Raw genomic sequence first — 22,466 nt, forward strand, 5'->3', positions numbered from 1 at the left:
TTTTGAGAAAGCTATCCTAGTGGTAGCTGTGGAGAGCAGGCTTCATGCTAAGTCTTTATAGGAATGTAAAGCAGCTTGTTTTACCTTATAATCTCTTGAATTACCAAATGAAAGGACACCACACAGGTATATATATAAAATATATATGTATTTATTACTAGACACACTCTACTAATCTCTTTATGAGATTAGAAGTCAAGGACATATGCACAAATCAACGTTTCACAACAAATTAAGCACTTATATGGCTGGGGCCCAAGGGGCGTACCAGACCATATACTAAAAAAGAGGTATAAGAATATCGACTTGAGAAGAGACCAGGCCTAGGGCCTTCAGAAGCGCTGGGGCCTCACTAATCCACCCAAGGCAGGTAAGTAAAGGACCCATGGGAGACGCCTGCAGTGTGAGAACACAGCCGCGGATCCCAATAGACTTCAATGGAGCAAGTCGCGTTTGAAATTTTAAAGTTTTAGGATACTTCGGGAGAGTCTACAAGCAAGTCACTTACAGAGTAAGTAGTTCTAGAGCCAACACCCACAGGAGCACTGTAGTGCTGGAGTTACCTCACCCAGGGAAGCCGGGTGCATAGGTGTCTTTTGGTGTCGGGTTGTTTTCAAAGGGAGCCAAAGAAGACTTGCTGTTTGTGAATACAGGAGAAGTGTCCGGTGGAATCCAAGGCTGGATTCAGAAGAAAGAAGACCTGAAAGCAGAGGCGACAGTTTTCAAAGTCACTTGCCAGTGACCCGTGGCCAGGAAGCTGGATGCCCACAGTAGTCGGGTGATTTCAGGTGACCACTGGTGTCTTGACTCTTCAGCCACGAGGTCCAGGAGGCGTCGACGATGACCAGGAGCTGGATTCCGCATGTGCCTCAAAGTCTGCAGGTTACTGATGTGTCGGCAACCAGATTGGAGCTAACAAGCCTTGGCAAAAGCAAGTCTCATGGAAAGTGAAGAAAGTCAGCGGTGCAGACCAGCAAGGTCTGAGGGACTCACCCAGCAACGGTAAGTCAGGGCAGGCGTGGAGCAATCAGGGGAGCCCTTTGGAACTGTAGTAACATCTTCTGGGGACCCACAAGCTAACCGGCAAAGGATCGCAAAGATGCCGTGGGAGGATTCACTCAACAGGGGCCCGCGGTCACTCGGGATGGGGTAGGCCTCTGATCGTCGGAGGAAATCCTGCTGGAGCCTTGAACCACAAGTGGTCCAATGCACAGGTTCATAGAACGTTGTGAAGGGGTTGCACTCGAAAATGGTGCACGGTACCCAGGGATTGCGGTTCCTCGTCACCCGTGGGGTCCACTTGCCTCAGCATCGCTAGGGACTCACGATAGCCTAGGAGAAGTCAGGAAATCATTTTCCTGGGCTGCAGCATCTTCGGACTCCAGCGAGAGCGGGAAAGTTTGCGACTGTTGATTGCAAAGTTTGGTGCCTGCCAAGCAGGGGAGTCACTCCTTGACTCCAAGGGAGATTCTTCAGTCTTCCAAAGGTAGTGGAACATCGAAGGTCCAGGATTCTTCTTCAGAGAATCGTCCAGGGATATCTAGTTTGCAATGGCAAGGGTTCCCTAACTTATACTACAAGGAAGGGAGGGACTAGCTCTATGACCACTCCTATGGGGAGGGTCAGGGGAGTGGGTGGCTACACCCACTTCCCTTTGTCCAGTTTCACGCTGTGATGTCGCTTCTCCTGTGTCATGAGATCTCGGTTCTATAGAACATAGAACCTAGAACTCAGCTTGTACCTGGAAGTCAGTTACCCTTATGGAGCTGATGGATGGGGTGTTAGTAATAAACCTCTGCAACTACCTATACGTGCGTTTCCTGTGGTACTATCTACAAACATTACACTGGCGACGATTGAGGAACAGAACAGAGAAATAAACACCTCAACATCAAGCTGGGATTATTTTGTGACAGGTCGTTGTCGCATTGGTAAAAGCAGTTTAAAGAGAAAAGAAAGACGGAAGATTGCGGTAAAAGAATGCGAGTGGACAAGATCTGTAAGGTACTGTAAAGCTCATTTTCATTTATGGCCTGATTTTAAGGAAGAAGAAAGGAAGCATTTTTATCAGAAATATCGCGCTGCGTGAAGTTGATTCTCAATGAAAGTGCGCTATTAACGATGGTGCGAGGAAGATTAAATCTGCTTGAGCGTGATTTTACTGAGGAAATGTGGCGGATGGCATAAAACAGAACCCTGCTAAATATAGCCAGACTCTCATCTCCTCCAGCGGCAGTTAAAAAAATAATAGAAGAAGAGAAGAATATTTATGCTTCTCCTGCGGCTGACTCACCGGTGAATGGATGCAAAGAGGGGATTGTCAGGGAAGTCTGATGTTGATTTAAAGTCGACATAATCCTGCTGCCAGCGCGTCTTTATTTGCCTCAAGGGAATCGTCGAGAGCAACGTTAGTGGAGAGAGATAATTGAATACAGGAGCTCTTTCCACTTTAATGCTCGGTTTGTTCTGGTGACGTATTGGAACACTACAGAGGGTTTTGGCAATGACTATGAGTCATCAGTCATGTGTTCTCTCAGCTAAGTGACGTCGTGGAACAGGATTGGGGAACTGTCGTGTGTGTGTGTTTGGAACATTTTTATAAAGCTTGGTTGCACGAAATTCGTTTCATTTGGCAAAATAATAACGCAGTGTGTGTTATTAGAGGAACATTATATGTGCTGATCTTCAAATTTGGACATTGTTCAGCTGAAATACATGTTTTAAAACATTAAATAGAATATGTATTGCTAGTAAGGCAGTAAATTATAAAATATATATTAATAAGCTAGGAAGGTGCATTCAGGAGTAATTTGATGTGAATTATTTGTTTGTTTTGGAGGTTTTTTTTTTATTTTTTAGAAGTGTTCTTTACCTGTTAGGTAAAAAAAAAAAAAAAAAAAAGAAGGGAAATTGTTTGCTATTCATTTTAATATTATAAAGTAAGTTATGCAGAACGTAACTGCACCACCATTTTTTTTAAGTTCTCCAGGGGAGCCTCCTGTAAAATGGAGCAAGTGGAAAAAAATGTTTGCGCACTATGCACGTGTTTGTGGTACGAATTTAAGTGCGGAGAGGAAAAACTCATTACTTTTGCACTGCTTGGGTGGTGAAGGACAAGAGGTATTAGAAAATTTGCAGGATTTATCCACAGAGGAACAAAGAGGATTAAATGAGTATGAGATATGTATACTTCAGTTAGATAAGCATTATCTGCCCAGGGTCAGCACCATTATGGAAAGATATCATTTTGGCTTAAGAGAACAAGGGAAAGAAGAAACTATAGAGGATTTTTTAACTGGGTTAAGGAAGTTAGCCTCAAGTTGCAAGTTTGGGGCAGCAAATGAGGAAAGAATAAGAGATCAGTTTGTGTTAAAGTGCAGGGAAGAAAAAGTAAGGGAAGAGTTATGGCTTAAAGATGAACCACCCTTAGAAGAAGTAGTGATTATAGCAAAAAGGGTTGAACACATGTTAAAATGTGTAAATTAATTAAAAGTTGAGAAAAATAAAACTACACCTACGGTGGAAGAGGTACAGGAAAGTGTAAATCTTATTAAAAATGTAAAATCGGATTCTAAGGAGTTAACCAAAGACGAAAATACAAAAGAAACGTTTGAATGTTTTCGTTGTGGAAAGTCTGGACACAAAGCTAATTCAAAATCCTGTCCAGCTTTGAATTTTGTATGTCATGGATGTGGCAAGAAAGGACATTTTATAAAATTTTGCAGATCAAAACAGAAGAAATTGCAAATTAAAGAGATAAAAGAAATAATTTGTCAGATTAGTGGTTGTGAGGAAAACACACATCCTATTGAAAGTGTTAAAGTTGATGGTATTGATCTGAAAATGAAATTTGACTCGTGCTCACATTTGACTATAATTTCAAAAGATGTTTTCTGCAAATGGTTTCAATATAAAAACAGTTTAAGAAAAATGGATGTAAATCCAGGAGGGTATGGAGGTCAACCCATTAGTATGTTGGGATACTTTGATGCTTGCATAGAAATGGAGAAGAAAATTATTGTGGGAAAAATTTATGTTTCAAAGGTAGGGGATAATTTACTTGGCTGGCCACATCAACGGTTGTTGGGAGTTACTTTGAATCCTAATGCAGAACCGCAAGTTCAGATACAAAAGATTGAAGGTACAACTAATCGCTTTGTGCAGGAATTTCCGTGTTTGTTTGGGGATGTTCTAGGTTGTTTGAAAGGGTACAAACATTGCATTAAACTTAAGAATGGAGCTGTACCATCTGTGGCAAAAGTAAGAAGAATTCCATTGGCCCTACAGGAGAAGGTTGAACAAGAAATAGATAAGTTACTTAAACAAGGAATAATTTCTCCTGTAGAAGCTTCTGAGTGGTTGGCTCCGGTTGTTATTGTGAACAAACCTAATGGCGATATAAGGCTTTGTGTGGACTTGAGGTCCCTTAATAAGGAAGTAGTTGTTGACAAGTTCCCTTTGCCTAATATAGATGAAATAATGTCTACTTTGGGTGGTGCAAAGTTTTTTACTACCCTGGATCTTACGCAGGCCTATCATCAAATAGAGCTGACGCAGGACTCACAGGATTTGACGGCATTCATCACTCCCTTGGGTGCTTTCAAGTATAAAAGAATGCCGTTTGGTCTTGTATCTGCTGCCTCAGTGTTTCAAAGGGTAATGTCATCAGTTTTGAAAAGTGTGAAGAATGTGAAATGTTATCAAGATGATCTTCTGATATTTGGTTCAAATCAACAGGAACATGATATGTATGTGAGATTAGTACTTGGGAAACTTGAGAAAGCAGGTCTCACATTAAAATATGAAAAATGTAAATTTTCAGAACAACAGGTGAATTATTTAGGGCATTGCATCACAGCGTCTGGAATAATTCCTAAGAAAGAGTTGGTAGAAACAATTATAAATCTAGCAACTCCTGTGTCAAAAGAAGAAGTTGTTTCATTCTTGGGTATGATTGAATACTATGGGAAATTTGTTAACAATCTTGCAAGTAAATCAAGCAATATGAGACAATTGCTTGGAAAGAACAAAGAATTTATATGGTCGGAAGAGTGTCAAAGAGAATTCTTAGAGTTGAAAGAAAGTTTAAAAAATGCACCGAGTTTGCAGGCGTTTATTCCAGGGGGAGAGACCACTGTAGTGACTGATGCAAGTTCTAAAGGGTTAGGTGCCATTTTAAAGCAAACAAGAGATGGTAAAGAACAGTTGATTGCATGTGCATCAAGGAGTTTACGTGGGCCAGAATTAAATTACTCGGTAATTGAAAAAGAAGCTTTGGCTATATTCTGGGCTCTCAATAAGTTTAGAAATTTTGTATGGGGAACGTGTTTCAAGGTATGTTCAGATCATAAACCACTAAAGGAAATTTTCATGAAAAAGGGACTTGATTCCATTTCTTCTCGAATAAGACGATGGGTTGTAGGTTTGCAAGATTTTAATTTTAGTGTGGAACATCTTCCTGGTGTTGATAATGTTTCAGCTGATTGTCTGTCTCGTTTAGTTGGTGAGGTAGGTGAAGAATGGTTTGATGATTTCTTTGAAGAGGAAGTCAGAGTGTGTGAAATTACCTCAGGTGTTGTAAAAGAAAATGAGTGGAAAGAGGAATTAAGAAAAGATGATGAGTTGGTGAAAGTTATGAACATGATTCAAACTGAAGGTTCAATTGATAATTCTCTATCAAAAGCTTGGCGATTGGTGGCTGATGAGTTATCAGTTGATAATGAAATTTTGTTAAGAGGAAATAAATTGGTTCCTCCCTCTTCCTTAAGGAAAAGACTGTTGGAGGAAGCGCATCAGGGTCATTTAGGAATAGTGAAAACTAAGGAAAGGTTGAGAGTTAGTTTTTGGTGGCCTGCTATGGATTTGGAAGTTGAGCGTGAGGTTAGAGAATGTCTACAATGCAAAATTAGTGATAAGGTTCTTACTCCTCACACTGTGCCCATGATTTGTAGAAGGCTTCCCAATGGCCCTTGGGAGGATATTGCCATTGATATTGTTGGTCCTCTTAATGGAGAACATCGTACTCCATATTTAATTGTTTTGATTGATCTTTATTCTAGATGGGTTGAAGTTTTATGTGTATCAGAGATCACGTCAAGTTGTGTCATTTCATTTTTACAGGATGTGTTTATGAGAGAAGGTTTCCCGAAAACTATTTTATCGGATAATGGCCCCCAGTTCTGCTCAGGACAAATGAATGGTTATCTTTCATCATGTGGTATCATTCATAAGAGATGTTCGGTATATCATCCAGAAGGAAATGGGACAGTAGAAAGATTTAATAGAGTTATAAAAGAAAATATTCAACTTTCTAGAATTAATTGTTTGAATTGGAAGGATGAATTACAAAAATGTATTTTGGCACATCGTTTCACTCCTCATACCTCTACAGGTAAATCGCCTTTTGAATTATTTAAAGGCAGGGCTCCCAACACGAGATTGTGTCCTGGTTGGATGACATTGGGTAAAGGTGTGAAAGATAATAGCATTGGTCTTTGGAGGAAAAGGGAGGAGAATCTACAGTTTAAAAATAAAATTCACTTTGACACGAGAAAAAAGGCTAAACAAGTAAAGGTTAAGGTAGGCGATTGGGTACGTGTGAAGGCTCCTATAGGAGCATTATCTTGGTCCAAGTTTACCGCCCCTATGAGAGTAGTAAAGTGTTTAAGAAATGCTGTCAAACTTGAAAATGGGAAAATTTGGAATTTAAATCGAGTTGTTATTACAAAGTCTAATGTTGATTTGGATATGTCATTTAAAAATTCATCTAGTGATACAGATGAGTTGTTAAAAAATGATCTGAGACGTAGTGGTCGAAAGACTTCAGTACCTGTGTTCATGAAAGACTATGTTAATTAACTGTCATGATGTTTCTTGATTGTTATGTGATAATACTTTGTCTGTACCTCTTAATGCATTTATTGTTCAACTTGTTATTGAAAGGGAGATGTGTGATGTCGCTTCTCCTGTGTCATGAGATCTCGGTTCTATAGAACATAGAACCTAGAACTCAGCTTGTACCTGGAAGTCAGTTACCCTTATGGAGCTGATGGATGGGGTGTTAGTAATAAACCTCTGCAACTACCTATACGTGCGTTTCCTGTGGTACTATCTACAAACATTACACATGCCAGAGCAGGGGCTGGTAGCCCCTGAACCGGTTTGAGCTGGCATATGCACAGAGGAGCCTACTGCTCCCCCAGTGCAGGGCTTCAAAGCACTCTAGGAGTGCACCCACCCAGCCCCAATACACTAAATCCTGTCTGGAAGGTGGTTACACCTCCCTGTGACAGGATGCCTATTGTTGGGCCTCCTCCACTGCGAGTTTCGGTCAGCAGCAGGAGGGCAGCCCAGTGTCTCTGCTGGTGGCATCCATTTTGTGATGCCAGGGCTCTTCAGGATTCTACCGTGATTCCACAGTGGGTACATGTCTATCCCTCTAGAAGGGTGGGATCATACTCCCACACCAGTTAATGGTGTGGGGGTATGATTCCAAAGCGTTTGACACCAATCACAAAATGTTTTGATGCAGCCATCCCAAAGTTAGCATTTACCTCTAGGTTATAATGCACTTAAGAGTATATGGTTTAACCGCATCCACAAACAGCTACAGAGAATGGGCTCTGAGAGCTGCAGAGGGGCCCTGCTCAGACAGAGGCACCCCCTCACATGGAAACCAAGCCCGCAGGATTGTTAGGTCCTGCTTTAGGGGTGACTGATAGGTTTATATGTGGGTGTAAGGTGAGAAATAGGGAACCTATACTTCAGTGAGAAGTGCTAACACTACCTCACCCAGGCTGCAGTAGCAGACCTGTGGTGTCAGATTTAGTCTGTTTCCCAGGTGTGGCATAATACATGCTTCAGCCACTGGTAGGCCTGTGAAGTACCTATGCCCTTGGTACCTAAGGGACCATATACCAGGGGCTCATAAGGTACTAAAGTATCCAATCACTAGTGCATCTAATATGCACTCCAAGTTGTTTAGAGAGAACAGAGAGACTGGGGCCCTGATTAGCAGGGACCCAGCCAGACTATAGCCAGAAACCAGTGTAAACATCAGAAAAAAAGTGGGGGCAACATAAGTGCAGATCCTACTCTCCTACACAACCCTCCCCCAAACACAGGGACACTAAACTAACCTTGACCGGTTGAGTCTTCGTGTTCTAAGTTGAAATACCTTGAGAGTCCATCTGCATTGGCATTTTGGGTCCCAGGTCTATGTTCCACTGTATAGTCCATCCCCTGTAGGGAAATGGACCACCTTAAAAGTTTTGGGTTTTCACCGTTCATTTGTTTAAGCCATAGGAGGGGCTTGTGGTCAGTCTGAACTATGAAGTGAGTGTCAAACAAGTATGGCCTCAGCTTCTTCAGGGCCCACACCACAGCAAAGGCCTCCCTCTCTATAGCTGACCAACGTTTCTCTCTAGGGGGTCAGCCTTCTGCTTATAAAAGCTACTGGCTGGTCTTGACCTTCATCATTCAGTTGACACAGTACAGCTCCCACACCCAGCTCAGAAGTATCTGTTTGGACAATGAACATTTTGGTGTAGTCTGGACTCTGTAAGATGGGGCAGTGCACATGGCCTGCTTTAGGTCTTCAAATGCCTTCTGACAGCCAGCTGTCCACTGAACCTTTTTTGGCATTTTCTTTGAGGTAAAATCATTTAAGGGGGTCACTATAGATCCATATCCCTTAACAAACCTCCTATAGTACCCAGTCAGGCCTAAAAAGGCTCTCACCTGTGTCTGGTTGGTTGGAGCAACCCATTCCATGATGGTTTGGATTTTTCTCTGCAAAGGTTGAACCTGGCCTCCACCTACAAGGTGGTCCAGGTACACAACCTGACTATGCCCTATCTGGCACTTGGTGGCCTTGATAGTGAGGCCTGCTTTTTTCAGGGCCTCCAAAACATTTCTGAGGTGGACCAGGTGATCCTGCCAGGAGGAACTAAAGACAGCAATATTATCAAGATAAGCTGAGCAATAAGTTTCCATCCCTGTCAGAACTTTGTTCACCAACCTCTGAAAAGTGGCAGGTGCATTCTTCAAACCAAAGGGCATCACCAAAATGTGGTAGTGCCCACCAGGGGTTGAAAATGCTGTTTTGGCTTTGGCATCCTCAGCTAACCTAATCTGCCAGTAGCCAGCTGTTAGGCCAAATGTACTCAGATACTTGGCTAAGGCCAAAGTATCAATCAGTTCATCTGCCCTGGGAATTGGATAGGCATCAGTCCTGGTGACTGCATTAAGGCCTCTGTAGTCTACACAAAACCTCATTTCTTTCTTACCACCCTGTGTATGAGGTTTGGGTACAAGGACTACTGGACTAGCCCAAGGGCTATCTGAAGGCTCAATCACACCTAGTTCCAACATTTTCTGGACTTCAGTCCTGATACAGTCCCGGAGATGGTCAGGTTGCCTGTAGATTTTACTCTTGACAGGCAGACTGTCTCCAGTGTCCACCTCATGGGTGCACCAGGAAGTCTGACTAGGGGTCAGGCTAAACATATGTCTAAACTGCTGCAAAACTTGTCTGCACTCAGTTTGCTGATGATCAGTGAGGCTGCTTGCCAAAGCAACACCATCTACTGACCCATCATCCGGGTTCTGTGAGAGCAGGTCAGGGAGAGGGTCACTCTCCTCCTCCTGTTCCTCATCAGTTGCCATGAGCAAGCCCATGTCAACTCTGTCAACATATGGTTTCAATCTGTTGACATGGAGCACCCTAAGGGGGCTCCTGTTTGTTCCAAGATTCCCCAGATAGGTGACTTCTCCCTTTTGCTCAACGATTGTATGGGGGCCACTCCACTTGTCTTGGAGGGCTGCTGGGGCCACAGGCTCCAACACCCATACTTTCTGTCCTGGCTGGTACACAGTCAGCACAGCCTTTTGGTCATGCTAAGTTTTTTGTAGTTCTTGGCTGGCCTCCAGATTTTTAGTTGCCTTCTTCATGTATTCGGCCATCCTGGAGCGGAGACCAAGTACATAGTCCATCACATCCTGTTTGGCAGGTTTGAGAGGTAACTCCCAGCCCTCCTTCACCAAACATAATGGACCTCTTACAGGATGCCCAAACAGAAGATCAAATGGGCCGTAACCAACCCCCTTCTGTGGAACCTCTCTGTATGCAAACAGAAGGCAGGGAAGTAAAAGGACCCATTTTCACCTAAGCTTTTCCGGGAGGCCTTTAATCATTCGCGTTAGGGTTTTGTTGAAATGTTCAACTAACCCATTGCATTGTGGGTGATAGGGAGTAGTGAATTTATAAGTTACACCACACTCCTTCCACATTGCTTTTAGATATCCTGACATGAAGTTGGTTCCTCTGTCAGCTATGACCTCCTTTGGGAAACCCACTCTGGGGAAAACTCCAATGAGGGCTCTTGCCACCACAGGGGCTGTGGTGGTCCTCAGGGGAATTGTCTCTGGGTACTTGGTGGCATGATCCACTACCACCAGGATAAACCTGTGCCCAGATGCTGTTGGAGGGTCAAGGGGACCAACAATGCCAATCCCTACCCTTTCAAAGGGTACCCCCACCACAGGTGGTGGTGTCAGGGGGACTTTGTTGTGCCACCTGACTTGCCACTGGCTTGGCAAGTGACACAGGAGCGACACAACTCCTTGGTGTCCTCTGACATATGTGGCCAATGAAAATGTGGAACAATTCTATCCCAGGTCTTGTTTTGGCCCAAGTGTCCTGCTAAAGGGATGTCATGTGCTAGGGTCAAGAGGAACCCCCTAAACTTCTGAGGTATTACCAACCTCCTGGTGGCTCCAGGGGTTGGATCTCTAGCCTCAGAATATGGGAGTCTCTCATCCCAATAAACCTTATGGGACCCACTAGCACTCCCAGCAGCCTCCGCAGCAACCTACTGTCTGAGGGGTTCAAGAGAGGGGCAGCACTGTTGCTCCTTACTCAGATCTTCCCAAGAAGGTCCCCCTGCCCCCAAGAACTCAACCTGATCAGGCTCAAGTCCCTCTTGGGCAGTTCCTTCTTCAGGATCTGCTTCTCCTCCCTCAGGAGGAAAATCTGTGATCTGAGACAGAGGGGAAGGCACTGCCTTAACCCTACTCTTGGGTAGCACCTGGTTCATAGTTTCAGGATCCAGAGCTGGGTCACTTTGATGCATTTTGGCCTGTGACCTGGTCACAGCAAATACCTTTGCAGGTATGCCCAACATCTCAGCATGAGTCCATAACTCTACTTCAGACCAGGCTGAAGTCTCTAGATCATTGCCCAATAGACATTCGACAGGGAGGTCTGCACTGACTACTACCTTCTTGAGGCCAGTTACCCCTCCCCAGGAGAAATTCACAACTGCCAGACTATGGTTGGTCTTGACATTGCTTGCATTGTTAACCTGGTACATTTCACCCAGGATGATCTGCCCAGGGTCCACTAGATCCTCTGCCACCATGGTGACACTAGCACCTGTGTCCCTGAATGCCAAAGTCTGTTTGCCATTTATTACAGGCTACTGTTTATATTTGCCCAGATTACTGGGGCTCACTAGGAAGGGCATATCAATGTCTCCATCACAAATCAGCAATGCCTGAGTTGGTACTCTGACTAGGCCAGAGTCCACTTCAGAACCCAGGGTCAACCCTACTACACCCTTATTCTGATTACCACCTCCACCAGTAGCTGTACTAGCGGGAACAGTTGCCTTAGGGGCAGGAGTGGTGGTGGTTTGGTCTTTGGACTTGTTACAGTCAGAAGTCCAGTGCCCTTTCTGTTTACAGAATTTGCACCAGGGCTTCTTTTGGCCTTTTCCTTTGTTGGACTGTGAATCCCCACCAGATGCAGATTTTTGGGGCCCTTGTGGAGACTTCTGGTCTTTTGACTTATCCCCACCTTTCTCAGAGCCCTTAGAATCCTGCTTCTTAGTGTCACCCACTTGGTTCTGGGTTTTCTACCTCACCCTGGTTCTGACCTATTTGTCTGCCTTCTTTCCCAATTCTTGGGGAGAGGTCAGATCAGAGTCCACCAGGTACTGATGCAACAACTGGTTTTGGCAATTATTAAGGATCTGTTCTCTCATCATAAGATTATACAATCCCTTAAAATCAGTAACTCCACTACCAACCAGCCAACCCTCCTGAGCCTTTGTTGCACAATCTACAAAGTCAGTCCAGTCCTGATTCTGTGCTTTCTGAGTGTCTCTGAACTTCAACCTGTACTGTTCAGTGGTTAAGCCAAACCCATCTATTAATGCACTTTTCAGGACTTCATAGTCATCAGCATCCTCTTCTCTAACAGTGAGGAGCTTGTCTCTGCCTTTATCTGAAAAGGAGAGCCACAAGATTACTGCCCACTGTTTCTGGGGAACCTGTTGTACTCTACAGGCCCTCTCCATAGCAGTTATCCATTTGTGGATATCATCCCCACTCTGGTAGGGAGGAACAACCTTGGACAGGTTCCTATGGTCTGGAATGTATTCTCTGACTCTAGGGACACTGTTGCTGCCACCATGGGGTTCTAACCTATGCTCCGGGGAAGGTGCGCGCGTGCACATGCGCGCACCTCTTTCAGCCACAGCGCGCAGTGTCCTCTGTGAAGCGCGCACACAGCAGATCGTCTAAGAGAGCGGTGGTGTCGCCGGGAGTGGCCGGTAAGTTTCCTTTTAATGGCAGCCTGGGCACGCATTCAGCAACAAGAAGCTCCTGGACTTGCTGCATTTGTTTTCCAAATGGAGCACGGCTGGGGGCTGATTGTGGGCCATTGTTGGAAAATATTTCTGTTAATTGCAGCCCATGACAGTGCTGCGATTAACAGGAATAATTTCACAAAGGCCCACAACTACTTTCACAAAAGCCCACAAGCAGCCCGCAGCCGCACTCTATTAAGAAATAAAATGCAGCAAGTCCAAAAGCGCGATGTGTGTTTTACACGTCCTGCTTTTGAACTTGATGCATGTCTTATGGAGCGTGGCTGCGGGATGTTTGTGGTCCTTTGTGAAAGTATTCCTGTTAATCGCAACACTGTCATGCGCTGCAATTAACAGAAATATGTTCGCAAATGCCCACAATCAGCCTCCGGCCGCGCTCCAGTAACAAAAAAACATGCATCAAGTTCAAAAGCACAACGTGTAAAACACACATCGTGCTTTTGGACTTGCTGCATTTCTTTTAGGTATACATAGCTGCCAAGGTTTCAGATTGCTATGTGTGACATTTTCATAATTTTAGTATAATTATGAGTGACATTTCAATGACTATGAGGAACACTTTCTCACGAGCAAAAATCGAGCAATGAAGATAAGGGTAACACACAAATATGAGAAATTACACATATTTGAACAACGGAGGTTTGTAGATTTACGTGTGCAGTATGTTAAAGCGGGGGTTGGCTGGGTCTCACTGTACAGTTTGTTTAGAGGGGGTTTGCTGGTTGGACTATGCAGTGTGCTAAAGCCTAGTTTGCTGGATCAATCAGCGGCCGGTTAGGCAGGATCTGCTGGGTTTAACTGTGCAGTGTGCTAGAATTGGGTTGGCAGATTTTCGTGTGCAGTGTGTTAGAACAAACTTGCTGACTGGACTGTGCTGTTTTAGATCTGATTTCACCGGCGCCCCTCGATATATGGAAGTAATGCCTGTCACCTCCTCACCCCCTCTTGCCCATTTCCTTCGAGATACACAGCAGCTGGAAGGCCAGCGCTAGCAGCTATGCTGCATCAACATTTCTGGGAGGCTGCATCTCTTTATAGCTAAGGAGGAGGGCAGAATGCAGCAAGAAACAGCATTGGTTGGTTGTGGCTAGATTGAGCCAGAGAATCACAATGCATCTTTTTTCTTTCATTCGAGGCGGCTGTAAGTTAATGAAAGGTGGTTATAATATAGTTCTGTCTGCAGCGCACTAGAGAAAAATCCAAAGGTAGCTGGGACAGATGACTCCTCAAACTGAGCTTAGTCCGGTCACAGCAGAGCAGAGACACAGGCGGCGGTGCGAGCAGTGGTGGCTTCAAAACTACTAAACTTACAAACTGTGGGGCAGATTTATAATAACTGGCGCATCCCTGCATATCAGCAGGGATGCGCCAGTTATTTTGCGCCCCAGCTCCGCCATCATGAATGCGCCGCATTTATAATGCGGCGCACCATGGGGCAAAAACGGCACAGATGCGTCACGCATCTGTGCCGTAAAAGTGGCGCATTGCTGGAGTTGCGTCGCAAGCGCGACGCAGCTCCAGCAAGGCTCTGGGGGGCCCTATCTGCACAATGCTGCGTCAATCCTTACGCCTGCTTCAAGCAGGCACAGGGTTTTGACGCAGCATGGGCTCAAAAGTGACTGAGTGAAATCTTGTAGATTTAACTCAGCCACTTTTAGGAGGCGTTCCTGCGCCGGAACGCCCCCACCTGCCCTGGAACGCCTACATGTGGCGCAGGGCTTTACAACGTGACGTATCTCCCAGATGCGTCACGTTGTAAATACCCCGCACCATGGCGCAGGATTTGCGCCGCTGCTGCGTCACAAAAGTGACGCAACGGCGGCGCAAAAGTGGCGCAAGTGCAACATAAATCTGCCCCATAATTTCCACCCGCTCGCGCCGCCCACTTCATGAATTACGTTCTGTCTTTGGCGGCAAATGTACCCTGTGTTGCAGTCAGTGAGAGCACATCTCAGCCCAGCCTGGCCGGAGCGACCGGAACCACCTACTAACAGATAAGATGTATTTCAAACAAACAAACTCCGCTGGAGCAGAGCAAGCAGGGCAGTTTCTCTGCACAGTGTAGTGCAGTCTTTCACACATTGGTCTGCCGCAGCAGGGCGTGGTCTGTGCTTTGCTCAATGAACCCTAATAGCGAAGCTCCCTTCCACTTGTCAGCAACTTCATGAGGCGCTATAAATGTGTGACTTCGCATTTTGGTGCGGTGATGCGCACCACCACATTAAAATGCGTTTCTCTCACGCCTGATGCATGGTACTTGGCAGGGCTGGGTATAAGTATAAATAAATAAGTGGCCCAACATCAGAGATCCCACATTCTTTGTAGCTCCTTAAAACCCCCAGAACGAGAGACATCTGTACTTGGCTCATTCATATCTTTTGGTTCTGGGAGGTACAAGTTATGGTTTTAAAATCATTTAAATTAGAAAATGGTACATGAAACAGTTTTGTCCTGGCTATCAGGAAACATCTTTGATGTACAAAACAGAGAATGTCTTGATGTTTTTTAGATAATTGAATGTTCTTTAGTTTTAGTGTCCCTTGAATCACCACACTGGTGGTATTTTGTGCATGGAATTACCATGCTGGTAATGGTTTGCATATATGCTCACACAGGTTATCTTTGCACATGGGGTTTCCTCAGTGCTTTGTTGAGCCTTAGATCATCTTAATGATTTTTTTTATACATGAGATCATTACAGTCCAAAAATGTTTTTGCCCAGGACCAGCACTATTGTGATATTTTCTGCAAATGATTTGCAGTTTTTGCCTGGCATTATCATAGGTGGCAGTATTCTGTACATGGGCAAATCATACTCTTCATATGTAGTGCTTGATATTTTTGCATGGTGATATTTTGCATCTAGGATTATTCCAGCATGCTATCAACCCAGTTGTGATGTTTTGTGTCTAGGAATATTGTATTAGGAAGGTTGTGTGCAATTGGTAATCCCAGTAGTAACATGTAGTGTATGTGGGTGTTTATTTTTGATGTGTATGTCAGATCTTCCTGTGGTGGTGGTTTGTACTTGGGAGCATTACATTGTTGATGTTTTGTGCATATGCGGGTTGTCATAGTGCCGATATTATGTCTTGGAACATTACATTGAAGATACGTTTGCTCTTGATTTTTTTGCCCGAGATCGCCACATAAGTGGTACCTTGTGCCTGATGTAACCACCCATTTGATGTATGCCTGGGGGCTCTCGCATAGTTATGGTGAATATTTTGAGTCTTGCCACAACAGTTCCCTGACCTTAAACTGAAGAACAAGCTTACCCCAGCGTTGAACCAAATCCAAACCTTAACTCTAACCTTCACTTAAACCAAACACTGCCCCTTAACTAATGCACACGTAACAATATCCCTTACGCTAACGTTTAGTCTGGTACTTACTACTTTCAGTGTTGAAACATTCTCAGAAATGGTAATCTCAGTCCAGATAGAATTATCTATATAATTAATGGTACATCAATGTAATAGATTCTGAGAAGTCACCCATATCATTTAAAAAGGAAGTCAAAGAGCTACTAATGAACAAGTTCTTGCTTTAATGCTCATGTACTGTAGTAGCCTACCATATTAGCCCACATTTGCTGTACCTATGTAAAGTATTGGACTTCTATGATCATGTATATTTTGTGCATGGCTTGGTCCCTATGGTGGCATCTTGCCTCCTTTTGGGACCCACCACATCCTGTTTCACTCTTGATTTTGTTGTTGGTTTGCGATTTCTTCCTTCCTTACCACTTGTAAAGCGCTCTGATACCCTCTTGGGTCTTGTTCGCGCTATATAAAACTTTATGAATAAAAAAATGCCCTATCTAAAACAAAGTAGGTGGAGTGAGGATGCCAAAAATTATCCACGGAGAGGCACTCACCAAGACCAAGACCAAGACCAGTGGCACGCAGCGCCAAGACCTTTGCCATGTAGCACTAGAATAACTGAAATAGCAGCCACAGGTGGAACAGCTTGAAAGCACATGGGTTTCTGTGTCTGATCCAGGTGAGGTGACATCTTATCTGTTATAATGATGCTTGTATTAAGAAAAGATTTATGAAACTGATGTAGCTGGACCACCAAGAAAAGTTAATTCTGGGCTCAAATAATCATAAAGCACATTTTTGTAAAAGCCTGGCGAGCATGTGCTTTAGAGTCTGCAAGGAGGTCACACCAGTTTAATCAAAGAGTGCTGCCATTAATCTCCGGGGTAGTACGGTAAGCAGTTGTTTTAGAGCGCCTCTGACTGATAACGTGTAGAGATATCACATGCATAGCTGCCAAGTGACCCAATCTAACACCATCATCTATTCCTAGCTTTTGAGCCAACTCTGCATTGGATTATGGGACTTTGAGTCCCTTACTGGGAAACGAGAAACTGAATGTCCCAGAATAAAGATTGCTGCTAGATAAGAAGAACAGATTTTCTGTCAGGTGGGGATCACCAATAACGATTCCCAAAGGAAGAAGTACAGAAACTTGAACTGCAAACATTGAAGTTCATTAAAAGGAAAACGTAATTATTTGTTAACTGCTGTTCAGTGAGGATGTGCCCCGGGGGCACGTTGACTGCTTAATGTGACAAGACACAGTGATCATGCACCTTGGAGCATTGACATCAACAGCCCCCCAGTGCAACACCCTCCTTCCTTGGATAAGTTCAAATCGGAATAAAAGCAAGCGCACAGCTGTTTCTTTATTAGCGCTTACCTCTCTTGAAGTTCTAGCTTAATGTGGGAGCCCAAGGACGCCAACAACACAGAGGCCAGAGTCAGACTGGCAGCATTGTGAGTGCAGTGATTTCCGGCTCCTCAGCTGCTCCCAGCCTCGCTCACGGGCCGCAGTCGCCATTTCAGATCCTGACTCCATCCCTTCTAGTCCTCCTCACCCTAGCTCCCCTGCTCTCCTCAAAGGCCCAGGTGGTGTGTAGTGCACGCGCTCAGGGTAGGAAAGAAACGGAAGGTGGTTCACGTTGACTTCGTGCCAACGTGAACCTAACCAATCCTGGAGCTGATCTCAGCATGAGAGAAGCCCCAGGATTGGTTTGAGCAGGCTAACCTAGCGCTCCTGTGCCTGCAATACACAGCAGGTTAAAACCAGCTGTGAGTTGTGAAGTGCGCATTTCTAGCTGCCCGTCACAAGACGGCCAGACAATCTGACATGCACACTGGTCAGCCAGCTTAAAAAATCACCCGATCCTGCTGTTGCCATCAGTCCTGCCCCACCCTGAAACTCCAACCCTCACCACTAGAATAGCGCTCATGTGCCTGACTGCCTATGATAATTATAAAGTAGCAACAATGGTATGGTCTAAAGGTTGGGGGAGAGTCGTCGCAGGTGGGGCCACGCTCCTCCGCCCTTTAAAAGGAACCTGGGGGTCATATTAGATACAGTGCCCATTTTCTTCACACAGCGCCTTATCATTTTAGGCCAAGCACCTGTTTGATTTTAGGTCGAGCCTGGGCAGTGCATGTGGTGCTGTGCGAGGCATGCTGTATTGAGGTATGGCATAGAAGCTCTGCCCATTTCCTGCCCGTCTTTTCAATTGGCTCCTGTAACTGTCCTTTCGAAATCATTGCTTTTCATTTGTGAATAGGTTTAGTAGTCCATCCTTGGTACCACCTTGTCTGCATTTGTATCCTCCCATAACGACTGGACTTTTTACTTGTGTTACATGGTCTGCTTTATCTAGTGGGTTAGCACTGTTTTCTTTAATGATCTTCCCTATTCCACCCACGATGTTGCAGCATGCCGCCACCTTTTATATCACGTAATTTACTCATGTATTTTTTCATTTCCAGTGCGGTTGGTTTTAAGTATAGCGGCCGCGTTTACTTGTTTAATTTACGGCACAGTCCGCTTTCACTTTAGCAGCCACGCTTATTTATTTATTTAATTCACAGTGCAACCACTTGCACTTCAGCGGCCACTTTACAAAAGCTTTCTTTCTTTCTTTATTTTTATTACACTTTGTGTAAAAGCACCCCATAGGCATTTTCACTTTAATGTTGACCGCGTCTCTTTCTTTAGACGCTGCACCCACACGCACGGTCTGGTTCCTGGCGCACATAGCCTTGGCTGCAGCGCACAAAGACCTTACTGTGCCGCACACAGAGTAAAAGAATTAGAGGGAACATTGGTTCTAACCCCTCTCTTTTAGAAGCTCTCTGGAGCTCAAAGGCTTCTTTGTCTAATGCCAACTGTTTGGCCTTGAGGGCTACTCTTGCTTCCTCATACTGCAGCAGTTTGTACATTCTTTCAGAGGAGGTCTCTCTTCTATTAAAGTATGAGTTCCTCTGCTGGACAGATTCTCTGACAGAGTGATAGGAGTGGTCGGATTCCCTTGAAGGGGACCTAGGCATCTCTACCACTCTGTCAGCTCTCTTAGGGAGAATTCCTCTGTCCTTTTCAGACCCTAGTGGGTCTGGCCCTTCAACCATAGAGTCCAGGTCATCTTGATTTTCATCATCTGACCCAGAGTCTATAGCTGACCCACCCCCTGATTCAGACCCCTTAGCTCCTAGAGCTAATCTAAGATCATCTGCTGTGAGCAGATCTATTAGGTGAAGTGTGGAGCGACTCTGTCCTATCCTCAGGTGCCTTGCAGCACACATGGCTGTCAGGTCAAAGAAAGTCATGTCCTTATACTGAGGCTGGGTGAACCCGCTAGCTCCAACCCTTAAGGACATTCTAGTGTTGTGCAGTGTTGTACTACCTACACTAGTTTGTGGCCTACTGATCCTATCTTGAGCTGTAGAAAGGGTGTGCTATCCCTTGACACACAGCTCTAAGTTCAGTAGAACTTATTGATACTAAGCTTGACTTTATATGTACCTTGAGTACCTATAGTGGTTTTCAGTTAGTAATTCAAATAGAGATTTTCTGGTAAAACAATGGCAAGCTGTAATCCCACACGCTGACCACCAATGTGAGAAGTTGGCCTGGTATATGCTGGTCACTAGTTTAAGTGGCCACCTTGCACCAGTACAATTCGACTCTTATGGTAGATAGGTTTAAGACAACCTTTTTAAGAAAGCTATCCTAGTGGTAGCTGTGTAGAGCAGACTTCAAGGCTAAGTCTTTAGAGGAATGTAAAGCAGCTTGTTTTACCTTATAATCTCTTGAATTACCAAATGAAAGGACACCACACAGGTATATATATAAAATATATATGTATTTATTACTAGACACACTCTACTAATCTCTTTATGAGTTTAGAAGTCAAGGACATATGCACAAATCAACGTTTCACAACAAATTAAGCACTTATATGGCTGGGGCCCTAGGGGCGTACCAGACCATATACTAAAAAAGAGGTATAAGAATATCGACTTGAGAAGAGATAAGGCCTAGGGCCTTCAGAAGCGCTGGGGCCTCACTAATCCACCCAAGGCAGGTAAGTAAAGGACCCATGGGAGACGCATGCAGTGTGAGAACACAGCCGCAAATCCCAATAGACTTCAGTGGAGCAAGCCGCGGTTGGAATTTTAAAGTTTTCGGATACTTCGGGAGAGTCTACAAGCAAGTCACTTACAGGGTAAGTAGTTCTAGAGCCAACACCCACAGGAGCACCATAGTGCTGGAGTTACCTCACTACAGTTACCAGGGAAGCCGGGTGCATAGGTGTCTTTTGCTGTTGGGTCGCGGTGTCGTTTTCAGTGGGATCCAAAGAAGACTTGCTGCTTCTGAAGACAGCAGAAGTATCCGGTGGAATCCAAGGCTGGATTCAGAAGAAAGAAGACCTGAAAGCAGACAGTGTTCAAAGTCACTTGCCAGGAAGCTGGATGCCCACAGTAGTCGGGTGATTTCAGGTGATCAAGGGTGTCTTGACTCTTCAGCCACGAGGTCCAGGAGGCGTCGACGATGACCAGGAGCTGGATTCGGCATATCCCACAAAGTCTGCAGCTTACTGAGGTGTCAGCAACCGGATTGAAACCAACAAGCCTTGGCAATAGCAAGTCTCGTGGAAAGTGAAGAAAGTCAGCGGTGCAGACCAGCAAGGTCTGAGATACTCACCCAGCAAGGGTAAGTCAGGGCAGGCCTGGAGCAACCAGGGGAGCCCTTTGGAACTGTAGTAAAGTCTTCTGGGGACCCACAAGCCAACTGGCAAGGGATCGCGAAGACGCCTTGGGAGGATTCACTCAACAGGGGCCCACGGTTACTCGGGATGGGGCAGGCCTCTGATCTTTGTTGGAAATCCTGCTGGAGGCTTGGACCATACGTGGTCCAATGCACAGGTTCGTAGAACGTCGTGAAGCGGTTGCACTCAAAAATAGTGCACGGTACCCAGGTATTGCAGTTCCTCATCACTCGTGGTGTCCACTTGCCTCAGTGTCACTGGGGACTCACGATGGCCTTGGAGAAGTCAGGAAATCCTCTTTCTGGGCTGCAGGGACTTCGGACTCCGGCGGGAGCAGGAAAGTTTGCATCCGTTGATTGCAAAGTTTGGTGCCTGCCAAGCAGGGGAGTCACTCCTTGACTCCAAGGGAGATTCTTCAGTCTTCCAAAGGTAGTGGAATGTCGAAGGTCCAGGATTCTTCTTCAGAGTGCCGTCCAGTGATATCTAGTTTGCAATGGCAAGGGTTCCCTAACTTATACTACAAGGAAGCGAGGGACTAGCTCTGTGACCACTCCTATGGGAGGGTCAGGGGAGTGGGTGGCTACACCCACTTCCCTTTGTCCAGTTTCATGCCAGAGCAGGGGCTGGTAGCCGCTGAACCGGTTTGAGCTGGCATATGCACAGAGGAGCCTACAGCTCCCCCAGTGCAGGACTTCAAACACTCTAGGAGTGCACCCACCCAGCCCCAATACACTAAATCCTGTCTGGAAGGTGGTTACACCTCCCTGTGACAGGATGCCTATTGTTGGGCCTCCTCCACTGCGAGTTTCGGTCAGCAGCAGGAGGGCAGCCCAGTGTCTGTGCTGGTGGCATCCATTTTGTGATGCCAGGGCTCTTCAGGATTCTACCGTGTTTCCACAGTGGGTACATGTCTATCCCTCTAGAAGGGTGGGATCATACGGGTATGATTCCAAAGCGTTTGACACCAAACACGACATGTTTTGATGCAGCCATCCCAAAGTTAGCACTTACCGCTAGGTTATAATGCACTTAAGAGTATATGGTTAAACCGCATCCACAAACAGCTACAGAGAATGGACTCCAAGCACCTTGCCCTCAGGATTGTTAGGGCCTGCTTTAGGGGTGACTGATAGGTTTATATGTGGGTGTAAGGTGAGATATAGGGAACCTATACCCCAGTGAGGAGTGCTAACACTACTTACTGCTAGCAGGCCTGTGGCTTCAGATTTAGTCTGCTTCCCAGGGGTGGAATAATACATGCTTCAGCCCCTGGTAGGCCTGTGAAGTACCTATGCCCTTGGTACCTAAGGTACCATATACCAGGGGCTCATAGGGTACCACCGTATCCAATCACTAGTGCAGATCCTACTCTCCTACAAGTTACACAAGTAATCCTGAAAGTAATCTATTGCAAATAACTTAAATCTTCCATAGAGCTCAATGCATTATTGTGTTTGAAATTGTGTTGCCTCTTGCAACAAGCTGTAACTATCTACAAAAGTCAATTGCATATTGTAAAAGTATTTACCTAAAGCATCTCATTCTGAGAAAGTATATTTTAATACCTATTGTTGGTTCTAAAATAAAACAGACATATATTTTTTATATAAACCATTGGCCTAGAGTTCAGTTATTGAGTGTGTGAGACCATTTGCTGACTGAATGTGTACAACAAATGCTTTACACTGTCCTCTGATACTGCCTTACTGCTCGAC

This window comes from Triturus cristatus, chromosome 1_1 (genome assembly GCF_964204655.1).
Source record: "Triturus cristatus chromosome 1_1, aTriCri1.1, whole genome shotgun sequence".
Classification (NCBI taxonomy): domain Eukaryota; kingdom Metazoa; phylum Chordata; class Amphibia; order Caudata; family Salamandridae; genus Triturus; species Triturus cristatus.